At 37.3% G+C, this 18,287-nt stretch overlaps 1 protein-coding gene across 2 annotated transcripts in view; it reads right to left on the bottom strand.

The window, feature by feature from the left end:
* DHRS9 (dehydrogenase/reductase 9) overlaps window positions 1-18,287 on the bottom strand; it is a 34,649-nt gene that overhangs the window by 14,352 nt on the left and 2,010 nt on the right. Inside the window, exon 1 of one of the 2 annotated variants that reach the window (XM_039855359.1) lies at window positions 4,361-4,536. The exons of the other annotated variant lie outside the window; for it this stretch is intronic. The gene's annotated coding sequence lies outside the window, so the exon portion shown is untranslated. Of the gene's footprint in view, window positions 1-4,360; window positions 4,537-18,287 lie in introns of those variants that run through there. 2 annotated transcript variants of the gene reach the window in all.

The raw sequence follows: 18,287 nt of genomic DNA, 5'->3' as shown, positions 1-18,287 counted from the left end.
TTCTGTCATCAGAAGGTCTTTGGGCAAATTATTTATCATTTCTTAGTCTTTATTTTCTTATCTGTAAAATAGAGATAATATCTACGTTGGAAAGTACTTGGTAAAATAAAGTGACTAATTGCCTGCTACAGAGAAAGAACCTTACCATGATGTCAAGATCAATGGCTTTCACTTTGTGAGAGGTCTGCTCTATATACTGTTCATATTGAGGCATGGGTTTCTCAACCTCTATACTTTTGATATTTTGGCCAGAATAATTATTTGTCCTGTGTATTACAGGATGTTTAGCAGCACCCCTGACCTTTACCCCTCAGTTGCCAGTAGGTCCCCTCCCCAATTGTGACAACTGAAAATGTCTCTAGACATTGTCGAGTATCCCATGGGGATCAAAATCACCCCCAGTTGAGAACCACTAGTCTAGAGCTTCTCAGTCTTGGGTGTCCAGAACTTCAGAGTACCCAGGAAGACTTTTCTGGAAACTCAGTCATTGCTTCTTTGTAATGCCATATTGATGAGTTTATTTTTTATACCCTTACTAGAAAAGTTTTATTACTTATAAATATTACTCATATCCTGCTGCTGTAAGCATTAATTTCTATGATTAAGAAAAAAAAAAGGCTTTTTGTCATCAGGGGAAAGGAGGCAGTGAATAAAGCCAAATCAATGTATAACACCATTTTTGAATTTAGAAATTAGTACTCATAGCATTTGCGAGGCCTAAATTCCGCTGAGCCTTTTGAGTTTGGGCTGCTATAGACTCTACTGAGGGGTGCCCTGCAAATGGGTGGCCAGTTGACTCTAGAATTTAGAATATGCTCTTTGAAAACCCATGGTCCTTGGGAATTCTGGGTGACCAAGTTATGTAGAAATAATGGTAATGGTTATGGTTTATCGAGTGCTTGTCATGTTCCAAGCCCTCTGCTATGATCTATAATAAACCTTATAATAAAATTATCTCTATTTTAAACCTTATAATAAAATTATCTCTATTTTATAGATGAGGAAACGAATTCAAAAATGCAGGTTAATTGGCTCAAGATACAATTATTCTGTTTCTAGAACCGATACCTAGACCACTCTATTCTACCATTGTGCTTTACTACTCTGCTTCCCTGCCACCTGGATTCCCAGTCAACTCTGGGGACCTGGCCGGTGGGTACACATCTCCATACCACCAGTGCCTTTTGTGATGCTTGGCCTTAAGTAAATACATGTTGTGGGAGGAAAGAAGAAAGAGAAGAAAAGAAGAGAGAAGTTTTGGTGATAATTGATTAGTCTTTGAGCCCTCTCAATCATCAGGGCAAAATCATCATCATCATCATCATCATCATCATCATCATCATCATCGTCACACTTCCAATTAGATAACTTCAAAAATTTTTGAAAAGTGTTCAAGTAATACTTATCTCATTTAATTGTCAAAGTACTTCTGTGAGCTAAGTAGTATAGATATCTGCATAAGGTCATTTACCTGAGTGGCTAGAACAAAATTTCGATCTCTAAAATTCTAAACTGTATAAAAAGAGAAGAAAGAACTGCAAAGAGATGAACACATCTCTTTGAATGAAAATACTTTATCAAAATTCCCTACTATACCACAAAGATTCAAAAGAAACCAAGAAAGAACTAATTTTCTCTTTCATTTGCCATGAAAAATGCTGAAGAGTAACTACCTAACAACAGCAATTGGAAAATATTGCAACTCGATTGCTGTCCTCACTCACTTCTGCTTATTTTAATTTTCTCTTCCTGGGTTTCTTTTCCTACTTAAGAATCTAAAATAAGATACTTTTATTTATTTTTTAAAATTTATCATCCTCTTTCCTTTAAAAATAAATGGCACAGTTAAGAAAAAAGGAAAATAATGTCTCAATGTCATTGTGAGTTATATTTTTTGTAAGAAATATAGAGGTCTTTCTAGATACTTTCTCTGGCTCCACTTGATTTTATTACCACATAACTCCACAAAGTGCTTTGTTTTAGAAAGTAATACTAAAACTAATCAACCAAACTGATAACAATTTATTGAATCTTTATTTACTTTTAATTTGTTGCAATCATGGCCTAAGTTGAATCAACAACTAAGTTATTTATATACATTAAATAGCATTTACTAATAATTTTCTAAAATATTCTCTCTTTGAGGTTTCCTTGCACAAGTTTTCTTATACTAACGGTGACTGGACATGTAAATCCCTTGCACATTTAAATATTGTAAACCTCGTTGACTTAGACTGAATTCATTTTTATTTTGACCTTTTCAAGTAAGAAAAAAATTTTTTTAACCCAAGTGGCCTTTCACAAATTTCTGCTGTACTTTTCTTTATGAAAAGCAAACATTTGGGCCAAACGACACAAACTAAATTATGACTAATAAATTCTGTTTCTGTGAAAAAAATAAGTTTAAGTTAGACATCTAGAAATAAAAAAAAAAAAATTTAAGATGGAGTGAATGGGTCCTACATGAAATATGATTACATTAAACGATACTCCTTTGAGGGTCTGATTAAAATAATAGTAATAATGATTATGATGCTGCTTATGATATAGTTGGGATGGTATTCATCATCATGGGATGCGAGTTCTCTTACTCAATGGGATAAAAAATCTCCTCCATCAGGTACATTTCCCTTAAGCCTGCTTCCTGTAAGAGAGAGGTGTCTCACAGTCCCCAGAGTGCCCTTTGTGCAGTGGGACAATGAGGTGTGGAGACATGCGTGCTTCCTCTGCAGACTCATTCAGTATCCAAGCAGAGATGTGTCAGCCACTCTTAATGTAAGGAAGACCTGATGAATTTATGTTTGGCATTTTTAGTTCTAAAGATGAAAGTATCTCTGTTTTTCTTTTGCCTACTCAAAACTTTTAAATTATTATTTGCCATAATATCCATAATTATTAACTAATTATTCCCAGTCCCTCCTAGGTTTATTACTTTGTCAATATGCCTTCTGACAGTATTGGCAGGTTAGGAATTATTGTTAAAGCCATAGTTACTTTATGGTCATTGAACAAATATTGCTAACTGGGAGAGATTATATATTGCATATTATTACAATGCTTCAAAGAAAGCTTAGATATGAGAGAATCTTATGTATAGATGCAGGAAGTGTGTTCCAATCTTCAGTATATTTCTTCAACCTCAGTTATCTTTAAGCAGAAGAAAAGAGCTGAGTTTTTAAGGATGGCATCTTAAGAAAGTGACATTTGTTATAAGTTTTAAGACCAACTCCCGTTTTCTCCATTTGAAGTGTATGCGAAAATAATTTTTTTCTTGTGTTTAAACATTAAGGTTTATTTTAAAAATTGGGCACACTTTTCAAATCTCAAAAATACAATACAAAGATGATATAACATTTCAATTTCATTTTATGCAGCATCTAGCCAAAGATATTTTTAGAGCACCTAATATATGCCAAGGGATACTAAGATAAATAAAGCACAATCCTTGCCCTTGAGCAAATAGTGTAGCAGGACATTTTAGAACTATTTGTACAACCATAAACTGATTTTGGTTTAAAAATTTGTTTTATTTAAACTTGTTCCTCAACTGCTAAAAATCAGCCCATTGAGAGAGAGCATCACAGCACCATTTGAATCAAAGTCTTGAACAAAGGCTGCCAGGATTAAGCTGCAGCAAAGCCACTAAACTGACTTTCTCCCTTTCTCATTGTATGTTGGGAATTAAAGTGATCATAGACTTTTTATTTTAGGTAAAATACCAACCACTGGATCATAAAATGGAGAGTATATATCTGAAGCAGGTATATTGCTATCATCCCAGTATCCAGGAATCAAATGTGCACTGTGAGGAATTTCCTTGTGTCCTTATGACCTAGCAGGCATTTTTCTCACTCAGTTTAGTGAGTATGTTTGTGCGTGCACATGCATGCATTCACCTAAACTGACATCTGATAATATTAGTAAAGCAGGTAGATCCAGATCAACCCTGCAGCTGGAAGCAAATCTGTGGTCACAGTAAGAAACTCAGCTAAGATTCCTACTTTTTTATGGAGCCCCTCCTCACTCCAATTTCCATTCATTATAAGATGCACAGATGGTGTCAAATAGTCACAGATACAAAACTTAGTTGTAATTCTAGGATGCTAAAATACATTCAAAGAGAGACCTGGGGGAGTTCAAGGCAAGGTCCCAGGTGACACTGAGATTACTTCTATCGTGAGATGAACCCAATGCCCATCACTGCCTTCTAATATATTACTTTTTTAAAAAAAATAGCAACAATTGACCACAGCATGCAAGACGACTTGATTAATTCTGTAAGAGCGAGGAAAATCAAAGACAGTTTGAAGACTGACATGAGAAATAAAGGACTAAATGACAAAACCCAGTCTTTGGTTACCTTTTTAAAGATGAATTGGGACGCAGAAGCTGTTGTGGATTTGCTGGCCTGATTGCGATCTGTCCACTGTGCTAGGGGAAGGAAGAGTTGTGTCACCCTGAACTCGCTGATCCTTCTGAGGTGGAGGTGCCTGGGCTTCCGTCAAGCCCCAAGTACCAAATGTGTGAAGAGTTCTCAGGTTCCCTCCTCACTCTGTGACACTGGGTGTGTCACTGGGTCACAACCCTTGTTGTGACACTGGGTGATGACTAAACCACTCTTTTATGGATAGAGGAAGCCAAGAAGCTGTGGGTCACGTGTTTTCAAAGGACTTGGCAGTATTTTTAGTAAATTAAAAATAGCAACTTTTAGAAGTTGCTAAATTAACAGTATTCTTTTAACTGTGAGTACGATCTCTTGTCTAGATTTGGCAGCTGAAATACTGTAACATGTAAGCATTTGTAAACAGCCTGGTGCATTGTTTTAATCATTTAACTTTTGAATTATGATCATTATTCGTGATCTCTATGTTGGTTTTTTTTCTTCCTATTAATGTGCATTTACTGACTTCCCTCCTAAGAAATTACATAGGAGAAATGAATCTCTGATGATTCTTTTTACCACTTTTTTTTTTTTTTAAACACCATTGGTGAGCAAGGAGATCAAACGCAATTTAATGAAATAAGGTTTTGGATTTATTTATGAGTCTTAATTTGTGTTTTAAGGTATGACAAGGAGATTTTATTGAAGTGGTCACTGGTACTGAGATCACTGAGAATGGGAAAGGGTGCTTTTTCTCTTCCCAGAGTTGATTGGTTTCAGAGCTTGTCACAATTGACCTGGCATATCCTGGGACTGTGATGGAAAGCACTGAGGCTGCAGGTAAGGAGGAGGAAGACATGATGCTAATATGCACTGCCCCCTCTAGCTCACCACCTCCCCCTTATGAAGACAGGCTACGGGCAGGTACAATGTCTACTAATTGTTTAGTTTCAGTTTCCTTATATACCAATTTATTCTTATACATTTTAGATTTCCCAAGTTTCTGTGTTCCTTCTTTTATAAATTCAGTTTATTATGGTTTAGCTGGGATGAGTGGATGAATAAACATATCCACTTATCTAGAGTCTAGATACTGCAATCACCCTGTAAATTAAATGCGGATTCTTTTTTCTCCAAAAGAACAAAAAGGCAAGATCGAAATTTCCTCAGATTTAGGGTACTAAAAATGTGCCAAACATGCTTTTTCCCCTTTAACATCCCACAAGTCAAACTCAGGCTTAAACAGAAAACCTCTTTGAGAAATAATACATTGACTTAAATCCACATGAAGAAAGGTATAAATGATTAATATCAGACCCTTCCTACGAGCAAGTTATTGTCACTGAGAGCTGCAGGTACCTGAGAGGTCATGGAATAGAGAAGGAAAAGGGGCAAAGAAAAGGCTATAACATTAGTAGGTTTCACTGATTTAATACTCTTGTCTCATACAGCCCTGTTTTAAAAACTTCCCAATGTGGATAAAAAAGGGGCCACATACTAAACCTGACAAGCTCAGGGGAGGCCAGTATGGTGGCCCTTACATACTCAGAGACCGAAAGTAACCACATAGGTTGTTCTGAACATAAAAATTCCTAACTAAAAATGGGTCATGGCAGGTAGTCATATCCTGGGTCTGCAGCTTCCTTGACAAAGTTCAAGCTTTACTTTAAGTGAGCCTGTCTGTTGTCTGTTTGCATCTAAGATAACATATCTTGAAATGTCAGAGTAATCTTCTTTTCCAGACCTCTCAGGGCACACCCACCACACAAAAATCCAGAGCGTTTTCTCAGTTCATGAGTTTACTTGAGCCAAGCTGATGACAACTGCCAGGAAGCAAAATCTCAATGAATTGAGAAAATTCTTTGGAGAATGGCAGTTCTGCAGCTTATTTTATCCATTAGAATCAAAGGAGGAGACCTTAAGAGGGTTACGTGAAATCCATTGGTGGTCATTTAAGGGAGAAAGCAAAGGAGACAGGAATTTCCGGGACTGAATAAAAAGTAAAACAAAAAGACACATACTTCTTTTACGTTGGTTGGTACAGGATGGATAATAACTAACATTTACAGCACATAGAGATGGTGGGGGGGGCGGGGGAGGGCGGGGGTGGGGACAAGATAACCAAAGGTTCTGTGGTCTCCTGTTCTGGTGTGGTGGTTGTGCCCTGAGGGGTCTGGAAAAGGATATTACTCTGACACTTCAAGGTATGTTATCTTAGATGCAAACAGACAACAGACAGGCTCACTTAAGATAAAGCTTGACCTTTGTCAGGGAAGCTACAGACCCAGGATATGACTACCTGCCATAATCCGCTTTTAGTTAGGAATTTTTATGTTCAGACCAACCTATGTGGTTACTTTTGGCGTCCGAGTTTGTAGGGGCCACCATACTGGCCTTCCCTGAGCTTGTCAGGTTTAGTATGTGGCCCCTTTTTCCTCCACAGACTTTTAAAAAAATCAGATGTTTTGACTGATTTATATATTGAGAACTAGAACTCTTGCTATGTCTGGATCCCTCAATTCCAGTGGACCCACTTTTTAAGAGTTGTTTCAATAGCCCTGCCACCAGCATTGGAGCACTTGTTCCCCTTGTCAAATGGTCCCATTTAGGTGTTTACTTAATGGAGTCATTTGTCAACAGCACTTTATGTGAATTGTAATCATATCTGCATTCAAATTTACAACTTAAGTGCTAAATTTTCTTTCATCCAGTTCCTTAATAAGGCAATCTATCAAAGTGCTACTTTGTTTAGAACTCTCCCTATTAGACTTCTGGTCATCAGAGGTGGTAAAAAAATCCAGAACCAAATTGCCATTCTATTTTTTTCCTAATTCCTTTTTAAAACAGAAGATTGTACTGTGGATTTCATTCAAATGTGAATGTCAATGTTGACAATTGGACTGTAATTATATAAGGATAAAGCTAAATACTGCCACAGATAAAACACTAAACATATGACTCTTCTTTTTCTTCTAAATCCATATTTCCCATATTTCTCTCTCCAATTTCTGCCCAAGGGTGCCTTCTCAGCCTTTTTCCAGACACCTAAACACAAGGAGAATATTCAGATTCAAGGCTGTCACTGGTGACAGACATCAGATTGCTTAGTAACTGCACCATGCTGGGCTGGGAGTGCTAAGCCACAGAGAATCCAGAAATGGGAGTTGAATGGAGAACAGCACTTACTCCGGCACTGCAGGCTGTGGTGGATCCAACTCCTGGAGTACGGCAGATGTCACTCTTATAAGGGTGGCCAGGGAAGGCAAAGCTCTTTACAGAGTGTGCATGTTGACCTCCTCCTTTCTGGCATATTAATATAATCTTCTTTTCAGGGTTACCCTTAGTGGAGTGCATTTCTCTTAATAGCTATGAGTTAGTATTATGACTTTACATTTTTTAAATTGTATTTTGTAATTTCTACCTCCTCCCTTTGTCAACAGACAGTTCTCTTATTTCCACTCTGAAGGTATCCCTTGCTACGACAACAATACCTTTGGCATGTGAGCAGCTTAATTGCAAATGCTGCCCATAAATGCATAGCTACGCTTGGTCAAAAGTAGGAGCTTTGTTACTCAGTTGGCATTTTCCAACTCTCCTAACTGTAAGATGACGCTGGACTAATCTTTTGTTCCCCTACACTGAACGATCCTTGGATATACAATGAGGGACTGAGTCATGGGAATGTTTGGTAGATTCTTTGAAGAAAGATTTTCGTTATTTGCAGCACACACGTCCTTTGTAGCATATTCAAACAAGAGGTCTTGGTTTGAAAGGTTGGATGGGGAGTATTATACTGGGGAGCATTGTTCTGTAAAGATAAACGGAGTAAGAGAAAAGATGTTTGAGAATGGAGGTAAGTGACCAGAAACACTAGTGATTCTTGGCAACAGGGAGACTTACAAGAAATAAGAGTAGAGACTTAATAGGAAAAATGTGATTCACAGAGAGGAAGAGGTGGGTACTCGTTTTGGTGTGACCATCACATGTAGAGCAAAATATTTCCTGGCTTAAGAATAATCCTCTTGCTCAGTTTCCTGGTTTCCTCTAATCCCAAATGACTTCTAATCCCAGAATCTTAGCTAAGATGAATAAGAATCAAAAGAAATTAAGAGCAGATGCTAGATACATCCTATAGCGTAATATGCAAATACTATCCAGTAGGAAAAAGCTTACTGTGATCCATAAAATGGAGAGAAGTTAGAAATAACTTTCAGCATTAGAGATAACTGTCTTCAGACTCTGAGTATTCTAAATTTTGCTCTGTGCCAGGCCTCTGTTTGGCTCATGAGATGCAAAGATGAATAGGGCCTTTTCTATTGAGAAATCGCTCATCATTAGTTCAGAAATGGCTCACTAAGGAAACCCATGGAGCTTTTTCCACTTTTTGAATGACTCCCACTCCTTCCTGGCTCCCAACACATGACTCTCACTTGTGACTATTTTTCTGTCCTTGAGACTGTGTTAGATTGTGTAGGAAAGGGTGATCTCATCCTTAGCTGGTGAATATGCGAATCTCTACAGACATTTTTTGAAAGCTATTTGGAAACATCAATTAAAATAAAAATACATATTATTTTTGACCCAGTCATCTCACTCCTGGGAATAGATCCTATCAAAACAAAAGCTAGTGTATATGTGTATGTGAACAAGATGTGTCAACAAGAACCAAGAATAGTTATTGCCACTAGAAGTGGGATAGCTGAGTAAATTGTGGTGGATGTATACATGGAATATTATTTTGCAGCCATTAAATAGAACAAATTAGAGCTCTACTACTTGGCTTGGAAGGCTCTCCACAACTTTATTTTTGTAAGGCAAACAGAGAATCTCTGTGTGCATGTGCATAAAGATATTTAAATGAACATGGAGAAAATATGGAGAGATATGCACTGGGTTGTTAACATGGGTCACTTGTAGATAGGTGATGCTGGTAAAACAAAGAGTGGATGAGGCAAGAGAAAAAAGACATAAAAAAAAATTGTGCTGAAAATGATATGATCCAACACAATGCCAGCTAGGAACAAGTCCTGATGCCAGAAAACCTATCGAAGACAAAAAACCTTGAATTTAATAGGGCCTTTTCATCCACTTAACAGTTTATAGGAAATACAAAAAATAAATGAGGTAAACTATTCTCTGGGAGTCTAATCAGCAAACCAAGGGGAATTCTCAGGACAAATAACTTGATTTACTAAATAAAAATAAATCATACTTCCCCAAAATGTAAAGGAAATCTATTGATTGAAGATTTATAAGATGTAATAACCAATTGCAATATGTAAACCTTAGTCGGATCCTAATTCAAAGGAACATACTTTAAAATAACAATAAATTTCATTTATGACAATTTCTATGAGACAATTGGAAGTTTAAATAATGGATAGTCGATTATATTAATTGTTGTTAACTTTTCGGATGTGAGGATAGTATTATGGTTATTAAAAGTAGAGAGACTTTATTGTTTAGATGAAGCCAGGATTAGCCATGGGTTTTATGGTGGGGCTGGTGATGGATACGTGGGAGTTCAGGATACTAATCTACATTTACGTACGGTTGAAATATTCTATTATAAAAAGTTTCAAACATGATATAACCACAATCTGTTGTTTATATATAAAATGTAAATTATTAATTTGAAAGCAAACTGCCTATAAACTAATTTGAGTGCAAAATCCTGGGAATGGCAATATTGTTAATGAAACCAACCAAAAATAAAGGACACATTGTTGTTACAATACTTTGTAGAAGTTGGTTGGCTGTAGGTACAGATAACATCCCATAGTGAAGTAGATTGAGCTAATACAGGTTAACTTACCAGCTATTAGTGGCCCTCCAGTATGATGCCAAACGTTTGTTAAGTAAATGTCCCAAATGAACTTTGTACCTTGTATTTATGATGTACTTGGAGTATTTCCTGACTGGTAGCTTTCTAAAAAGTTTACCATAAACTTATCCCAAATATTTTCTGGTATCAAATAAATATTCTTGTGTGCAGTGATTTAAAAAAAAAATAGTTGTATTCCATCATATGGGTTTGTTTGATTAACCTCCTATAATTGAGCATTTAGATTGCTTCTAATTTTTCATTATAGGAATAATGTTTTGAAGAACACATTTAACTGAACATCTTTGTATACATCTGATAATTTACTTAGAATAAATTCCTAAAATTTGCATGTTTGTACGGTTGAAGTTTGTAATAGATTGTTTCAGTAATGGACAAGCCTCCCCCTATCCACGCCCTTATGTGTAGTCTCTTCTTATTTGACCCTTCCCATATTAGCCACATGGCTTGTTTGGGACAATGGAGCATCGGTAGAAGTGATGCAAGGACAGGTTTTAAAAAAGAGCACATTTGTGCCTGCCCTCTTGTAACGCTGCCACCATATAGAGTCTGGGCTAGACTTCTGGAGTCTTGTGGCACAGCCCTTGGTCAGCACCAAAGCACCAAACATGTGAATGTAAGGAAGTGAAATTTGCCACCCCAAAATGTGTCTCTGTGGCATAGAATTATTGTAGGCTGTTTATTTTTAAGAAACAGCAGACATAAGAGAAACTGAAAACCGGGTAGAAGTTATATTTGAAGTATGTGAATGTAAAGTTTGTCCAGCACCCTCTGTTGAAAAGACAATTCCTTCTATGTTGTAAACTCTGAAAATAAAATTCTCCCCTTTCTAGAATCTGTTGTTGTTCCTTGCTGTGGGTCTTAGTTGTTTGTTGAAGAACTTTTCTAAGCTTTTTTGTTGATCTCTATTTCCGAAGTCTTTATTTCTTTAATTTAGTAGTCAGCTAGTTGTTTGATAGAGACTTCCTTAAGTGATTAGAGCCAAGAAAAAAAGAAAATAAAAAGAAAAAATTGTCTTCAGGTCTTTACAGATTGACTTCGTGTTGGGTCACTTCTCAATGTTTAGTCAGGCCCTTTACAACTCTGGCCCTTCACTTCCTGCTTATGCTGAGCCTAAAGATCAGCTAGAAGTGAAAGCTTTTGATCTTCTTTAGTTTTTTTTTCTGAACACGCCTGATGCCCTGGGCATGCAGATGTCTTTCTAGATTACCTGTTATGCTCAGGAGTTTTTCAAAGCCTTTCTACCCCCAAACAGTCTCACTCTCCAGTGTTTTCTTCCTTGATTTGTCATGTCTAAAGTTTGGTCCCAGTGGGCAGAAGTTGGTTCATTTGGCTGTCAATATTTTTGAGGAACATTCTCTCCCTGGAAAGAATTCCAAGTTAGGTGGAACAAAGGCGGGCTCCTTTTGTTAGTTCTTCAAGGAATTCACCAACAGTTAGGTCAAAGCAAATGCGATTCTTTGGGAACAAAATGTTCTCTACTTTCTCCAGTACCATGTATTCATACTATGGATTCAAGCTGCCATTTTGAAGACCCTCATGGTCCTGGGGAGAGGGATGGGGATGGGGCAAGGATAAGTTAAAAGGTCATAGAGTTCTCTTACTATGTTCTGGTGAAGTTTCTCCTGGTTAAATGTTCATTTGGTTGCTGTAAACCTTTGCCTGTCTTCAAGAGCTCCAATAAAGTTAATCCTTACAGTTTTTGATAGATATTTATGGTGTGTGGGGAGGGACAAGCCCCCTGAGGCCCCTACACTGCCATTTTCACTGATGTTACCAATTAACATGAATAATTTTTGAATCCCTTTTGCATATCTCCAATAGCAGATTGATCCAAATACTACTAATTTAACTTCTATCGTCTAGCATACTTTCTTCTTTGATGATTGTGGAAGATAATGACAGAATTTTTTTTCCAGGTTAATATCTGACTCTCTGACATGCTAAAAAGATGGACTATCTGAAAAACTTAGTTTTCAGAATCCACTACCAGAGGCTCTTCTGGTTTTTAATCTACATTTCTAGAAGTTGGTTTTTAATCTCTTTTGCTGATCCACTCCTTTTTTGACCCAACTCTAAATGGTGGAGTCCTTCAGGGATCAATGGTAGGAATTCTTTTTATTCTTTACTCTCCTGGGGAATTTTATATTCTCCTAAGCCCATATTCTCCTAAGCCTGCAGATATTCAATGACTCCAAAATTAATATCTCTAGTCCAGAGTTACTTGCTGAATTCCAGACCAACTGCTACTTGACATTTCTCCTGACTACCTCACAATATCTCAAAATAAACATATTAAAAATGAAATATTTAATTCTTACTCTTACAATTATTTTTCTCTCCAGTTCTTCCCCATCTTACTAAATGACACTTCTATTCCTCAGTCATTTATTGTAGGAATGTTGGAGTCATGCTTGACTCTCCACATCTCCTGGTTCACAAATCTATTAATTTTGATAATTAATAAATAATAATTAATCTTATATATATTTCTTGAAAGTGGCCAATTCTTTACAACTCTACTTCCAGTACTATAAGATAAGCTGCATACCATACTGTGACTGTAGCACTACAATAGCCTTCTATCTGTTTCCAAGCTTGCCCCTCAATTTGCCCTGCAATTAGAGTGAACATTTAAAACTGCAAAACAGATCACATTACTCTTCTGCTGACTCACAACTCATTAATGTGGCTCACAATTCTGCATGATCCAGCCTACTACCCTTCTGTCCAGCCCTAGGTCATACCTCTCTGTCCCTTTCTCATCGTTCTCCAGCCACAGTGGCCTTTTTAGCTACTCTAATCTATAAGCTTTCTCTTGCCTTAGTGCTTTGTATGTACTATTTTCCTTTAGCTGTTATTCTCTTCCTCCCACCCTTTTCTTGGCCAATCCCTTCAGCATCCCTTCAAGCTAAGTTAAATCCCTCTGCTCAGCTCTCCCATAGCCTCTTGAACTTTTCTTTAATAGACCTTATGAACTTTATCATCATTTCTATGATTATTTGTATGATTATTTATTATTAGTTTTCCTTTGGACTATAAGCTTTCACGAAACAATGTTTTGCTGATCATTTCTATCCACAGTGCCTATCAAGATGCCAAGCTAATAGTCGTTGATAAATAAATATTTGTTAAGTGAATAAATTAAAGAATGAGTGGATTAGGAGTCAGAAACAGTTTTATTCTGGTTGTTTCCAGAGGTAAGAACATGAAATGTTTCCTGGGCACCTGCCTACTTTCCAGCAATGAGAGTGAACCCTTACTTCCCTTGTTCTTCTCCACCTTATATGTGTAAGGAATTGTTCCACTTTGTCTGAACACTTTGCTCTGGGATGGAGGAACTGAATGCCAGGGTGAGCCAAGGGCAAGAGAGGAGTCTTCTTTATGTTCACAATGAACCAAGAATTACCAATGAGGAAGGAGAGAAGTTAACTCCATTGGATGATTTAAGAAGTTCAGAAGGCCATGGGTTTATAAGAGGGATTCATCAAAAATGCTATGATGAATAGATTGAAATAAAAATGAGAGCAAAGAACACAGGAGTTAAGATAAAATCTAACAGCTGCAGGCCCTTGCAAGGGGAAATAAAAAATGTGAGTCCAGTAGAAGTATGACAAAAAAAGGAAATGGTTTCTCAGAGCTGGGAGTTATAAGAGGTTTAGGGCTTAGAGGTTTAAAGGTGATGATTGCGAAGCAACATTGGAAATGATGAGGATGTACACAATTAACATTGCTGTGAACTTTACCCCTATTATAATGTTTAATTGCAAATATTTTAGAATTTAGTATTTAGTAGGAGATATCAGAAGTGACAAATGGGGTTTCATGTATGAAGAAAATATGGGTATGTTTTCTATTATACATTATCTTATTTTATTCAGATACCAATCTGATCACACATGGTCCAAGAACACTAAAATAATAAACCAAATATAATCAAATTTAAAGATTGGGCCTCAAGCATTATACCCAATGATGCCACACTTGCTTATGATCTCACCAATATAAAAACACAGGCATATCTCAAACCATCCAGCACAGCTTCTTTAACTATGAACTGTTTACAGCTTCCAGATTTGAGCACTCTTGAATATTTTTTTCCAGGCTTCATTAGCTGTAGGAATCTCAGCAGGGGTTGAAGGAACCAGCTCAGCCTTAAGGTCATTAGCTGTAGGAATCTCAGCAGGGGTTGAAGGAACCAGCTCAACCTTAAGGTCACAGCAACATTTATCAACACCAGAACCTTCTCAGTGGTTGACCACAGTTCTAGGATGGAAAGTTTTTCACTCTGAATGGCTGACTAAATTAATTATAGATATTTTACAAGAGTAATAATAAGAAAGCGACTCAGGAAGTAGAGATGTGGAGAAGAGAAAAACTAAATGCTTTAACAGTGGATTTGAATTGGCAGTGACACATCAGGAGTCAGGGTGAGAGAGAAGAGGGAAGTCAATTATCACTTAGGTGGGGAATCATTGGGAGAAGCCATGAGAAGTCATTGGAATGAAGATTTGAGATGAATCATTGAAGAGTCACTTAGTTGGACTGTTTCTTCCTCTTCTCTTTTCTTACTTTCTTGTGTCATTTTCTGAATTTCCTATGATCGAATCTTTAGAATGTATAAAATTGTGTGTGTGTGGTGTCTGCATGTGTTTTCCTGTATCTTCTTGAAAAATAGTGATGCAATTTAGTTTGTGTGTGGAGCTATCTAGGAATGTTAAAGAATATCAGTTAGCATATATCTAGTTGCATAAGAAAGAATATCCTGGTAATTAATGGTGGCTTAAGTAATGAAGGCAATTATTTCACATTATATGAAATTTGGAGGCATTTAGTTTTAGGGTTGATTCAGTGGCACAGTCATATCATTGAGGCCCAGGCTCTTTCCATCTCTCCATCCTGTCATCGTCAGCATGTAGCTCTTCATCTTTTAGTATGTCCTCTCATGGTCACCAAATGTAATTCCCTAAAATCTGACTTAGAAGGAAATACTAGAACTTAAAAAACGATCCCTTGTGAATTTTGCTTCTGTTTGGCTGACACACACACACACACACACACACACACACACTCACCACATTTATTTAGACTAAAAATAAAGACATATACAACAGTCCAGAGGAAAAAAAAAAGAGCTAGTGCCGTCTTTAGTAATATGCCCATAAGTAACATGTGAGGGTCTGAAATGAATTCCTGAGAATTCAAGCAACTACCTTTCCACACCCAATAAGGAATTGAGGATATGGCGAATCAGCTAAAGTGGCATGGGCTGGTGTCTAAGGGTAAGGATACCTGACTGTGTGCTGGGAGAAATAAGAGAAGACTCTGAAACAAAGCCTGCCGAAACCCCTGGGCTGACTTGGAAGAGAGTGCCTAGTATTACGGCAGCCACATTGACATTTCTATAGGAATTGGATGCAGGTTGAACTTGGCTGCAAGTCCTTCATTTTATTCACCTCAGTTAGAGGTTTGATACATGTAACCAGGGTCACCTAGTTAATCACTCTGAATCATTATTATTTAAATTTGTGATATTCTCAAATGTGTGCCCAGACAAGTGTCACTGAGAAGCAATGAATTAGGAATCAGGTCTCAAAAGCTCACTGCTTTGAAGTAGTGTTTCACCAGCTATGTTTTCTGGTGTATTTTGGAGTCACTCTGAGTTACTAAAAGTGGGACTGGGGAGCTCCAAACAGCCATTTGCAATATAGCAATCAAAATAATGTGTGTGCCTTCATGTTCCCCATTAAAGTTAAAAATATTAGTTTATTAATATCCACCTGGGTTGAAAAGCTTATGTAGAGAAGTGGAGTTTTGTTTTATGAAGCTATTGAATTATTGTCTGAAGACACAATTGACTAATTTGGTAAAACTGGTTTCTTCCTGCAAAGGTATGTCGTATTAAGAATGAATTGCCTCACTTTAAGCTAGGGAGTAGTAGATACCACTCACACCTTACTTATGACAACTTGGCCTAGATCACAGTGATCATCGCTTGACTATTAACAAACACCTACTTCTTATCACCTCCTCTTCCACCCCAACAAAGGAATGGTTTCTGAGACTGATACATCACTTTAAGAAGGGAGGTGTCCTGGGTAAAGCTGAGACATGAAAACTCAATCCACTCAGAGGCTCAGGCAGGCTTGCCTCTCTCCAGTGAGAAATGAGTTCATTTGACAATTCAAGTCTCTATTCAGCACCACAGGCATAACCACTTATTAACGAATTTTGTTTTGTAGTAGGATTCTGTCTGATTTTCTTCTTTATTTCTTTCACCAGTTCCTTTCCCTTCTCCAATTACTGATGTTCCCTTATAATAATGATTATTTTTTTGTGTGTTTGACATGATATGTGCAATGACGAGCCTTTACAGATAGACAGGAACTACTACACTCAAGAATATGAGAAAAGATTTGCTTATGAGTATAGTCTATATTTTTGTGCCAGTTTTCCTTTCTAGGGAGGTAAATAAAAATAGAAATTCTGACCAAGTATTGAGTGCTGAAGCAGATAAATAGCTGTGGATATCAATATATACATTTTATTCAGATATTTGTAAATTACAATTTGATAAAGTGTGATTTAATGTTTTTATTTGGTGGTGATAATTCTATAGAGGGAGCATAAAACGTCTAAAATATATATTGAGATTACCCATTTCACTATCTTTAACTTTTGTTGCCACTATCATTTTAAGGAAGCATGATTTGAAGGCTATAATGAAGTGTTGTATGTGTTCAGGGTTTTAAGTGGCTGAACGTGTGGGGCCTGGAGGAGTTCTAGGAGCCAAGGCCAGACATGAAATAGGGTTGGGGCAGCCTGTACACTGAGCAAAGGGGATCCCATGATTTTTCATTGTACTATTCTTCCCCGCTGTGCAGTGAACTAAAAACAGAGATTGTAATCTACAAATCTTGCTTTAAAAACACAAAACTACCCAAAGAAGCTTTAATTTCGACATTTTTTTTCTCTGCTAGTTTCTATGCCACAAAAACATAGCCAATTTTATTGTGACAACCTAGCTTTTAACAGCTTATAATGATTTTCAGGGTGGTTGGTAATAACCAAGCAAAAGAGTCTTCCAAGCCTCTACAATAGTCGTTCTCATGCTTGAGCGTGCGGGCACCACCCCAGAGTTTCTGATTCAGTAGGTCTGAGGTAGGTAGGCCCCAGGGTTTACATTTCTAATAGGTAATGCTGATGCTGCTTGTCTGGTAATCAAACTTTAAGAGCCACCTTCCCACTCCTACTGTACCGATACTGTCTACTACTGCTTTCTTACTCTACTCCAGTGACACTGACTTCTTTGTGGTTCCTTGAACATGCCAGGTGTTCCCCTGCCCCACCTCAGGCTTTTGTATTTGCTGTTCCCCCAGATATTCATGTACTTGCTTCTTCACCTCCTTCAGATATTTCCTCACATGTTACCTTCTTAGTGAGTCTTTCTCTAACCACCTGACTTAAAATAGCAATATTTCTCCACTAACACACACTCACATATATTCACATATACACATACTCTCTATCATATCCCTTTCCCAAAATGTTTTTCTCCATTACATTTATCACCATCTGACATATCATATGTTTTACTTATTTGTTTATAGTCTACCCCATCCCCCTACTAAAATGTAAATTCCTGAGGGCAGGGATTCTCATCTGTTTTGTTTTTTCCTGTATCCCAGAGGTTAGAACAGTTTCGACACACAGTAAGCACTCAAAAGTCGTTACTTTAACTGGAGGACAGCAGGAACCACAACTCTACCTGTCTTCAGACCATAAACCATAAAGGAAACTCACCCACTGCTGAAACAAATTAATAACAATTAGTTGAATCCTCTCTTTGCCCAGGCCTGTCAAAAGGGAAGACTGAAGGAGCAGAGGAAGGCACCATTAACCTTCCGAAGGGCTCGGAATAGGTTGTTGCTCTGTCTTCACTTTTCTCATCTATGAGACAAGGTGGATGAAGATGAGATACAGCAAGTCCTCAGGTAATGTTTTGTCCAATGTCATTTAATTACAACGTCGATGAGAAAAAGAAAATTGATTCCTGGCCAG

This window comes from Pteropus medius, unplaced genomic scaffold (assembly GCF_902729225.1).
Source record: "Pteropus medius unplaced genomic scaffold, Ma_sr-lr_union100, whole genome shotgun sequence".
NCBI classification, from domain to species: Eukaryota; Metazoa; Chordata; class Mammalia; order Chiroptera; family Pteropodidae; genus Pteropus; species Pteropus medius.
Note: the sequence above shows the minus strand (reverse complement) of the source record. Positions and strands in the feature narration are given on the sequence as shown.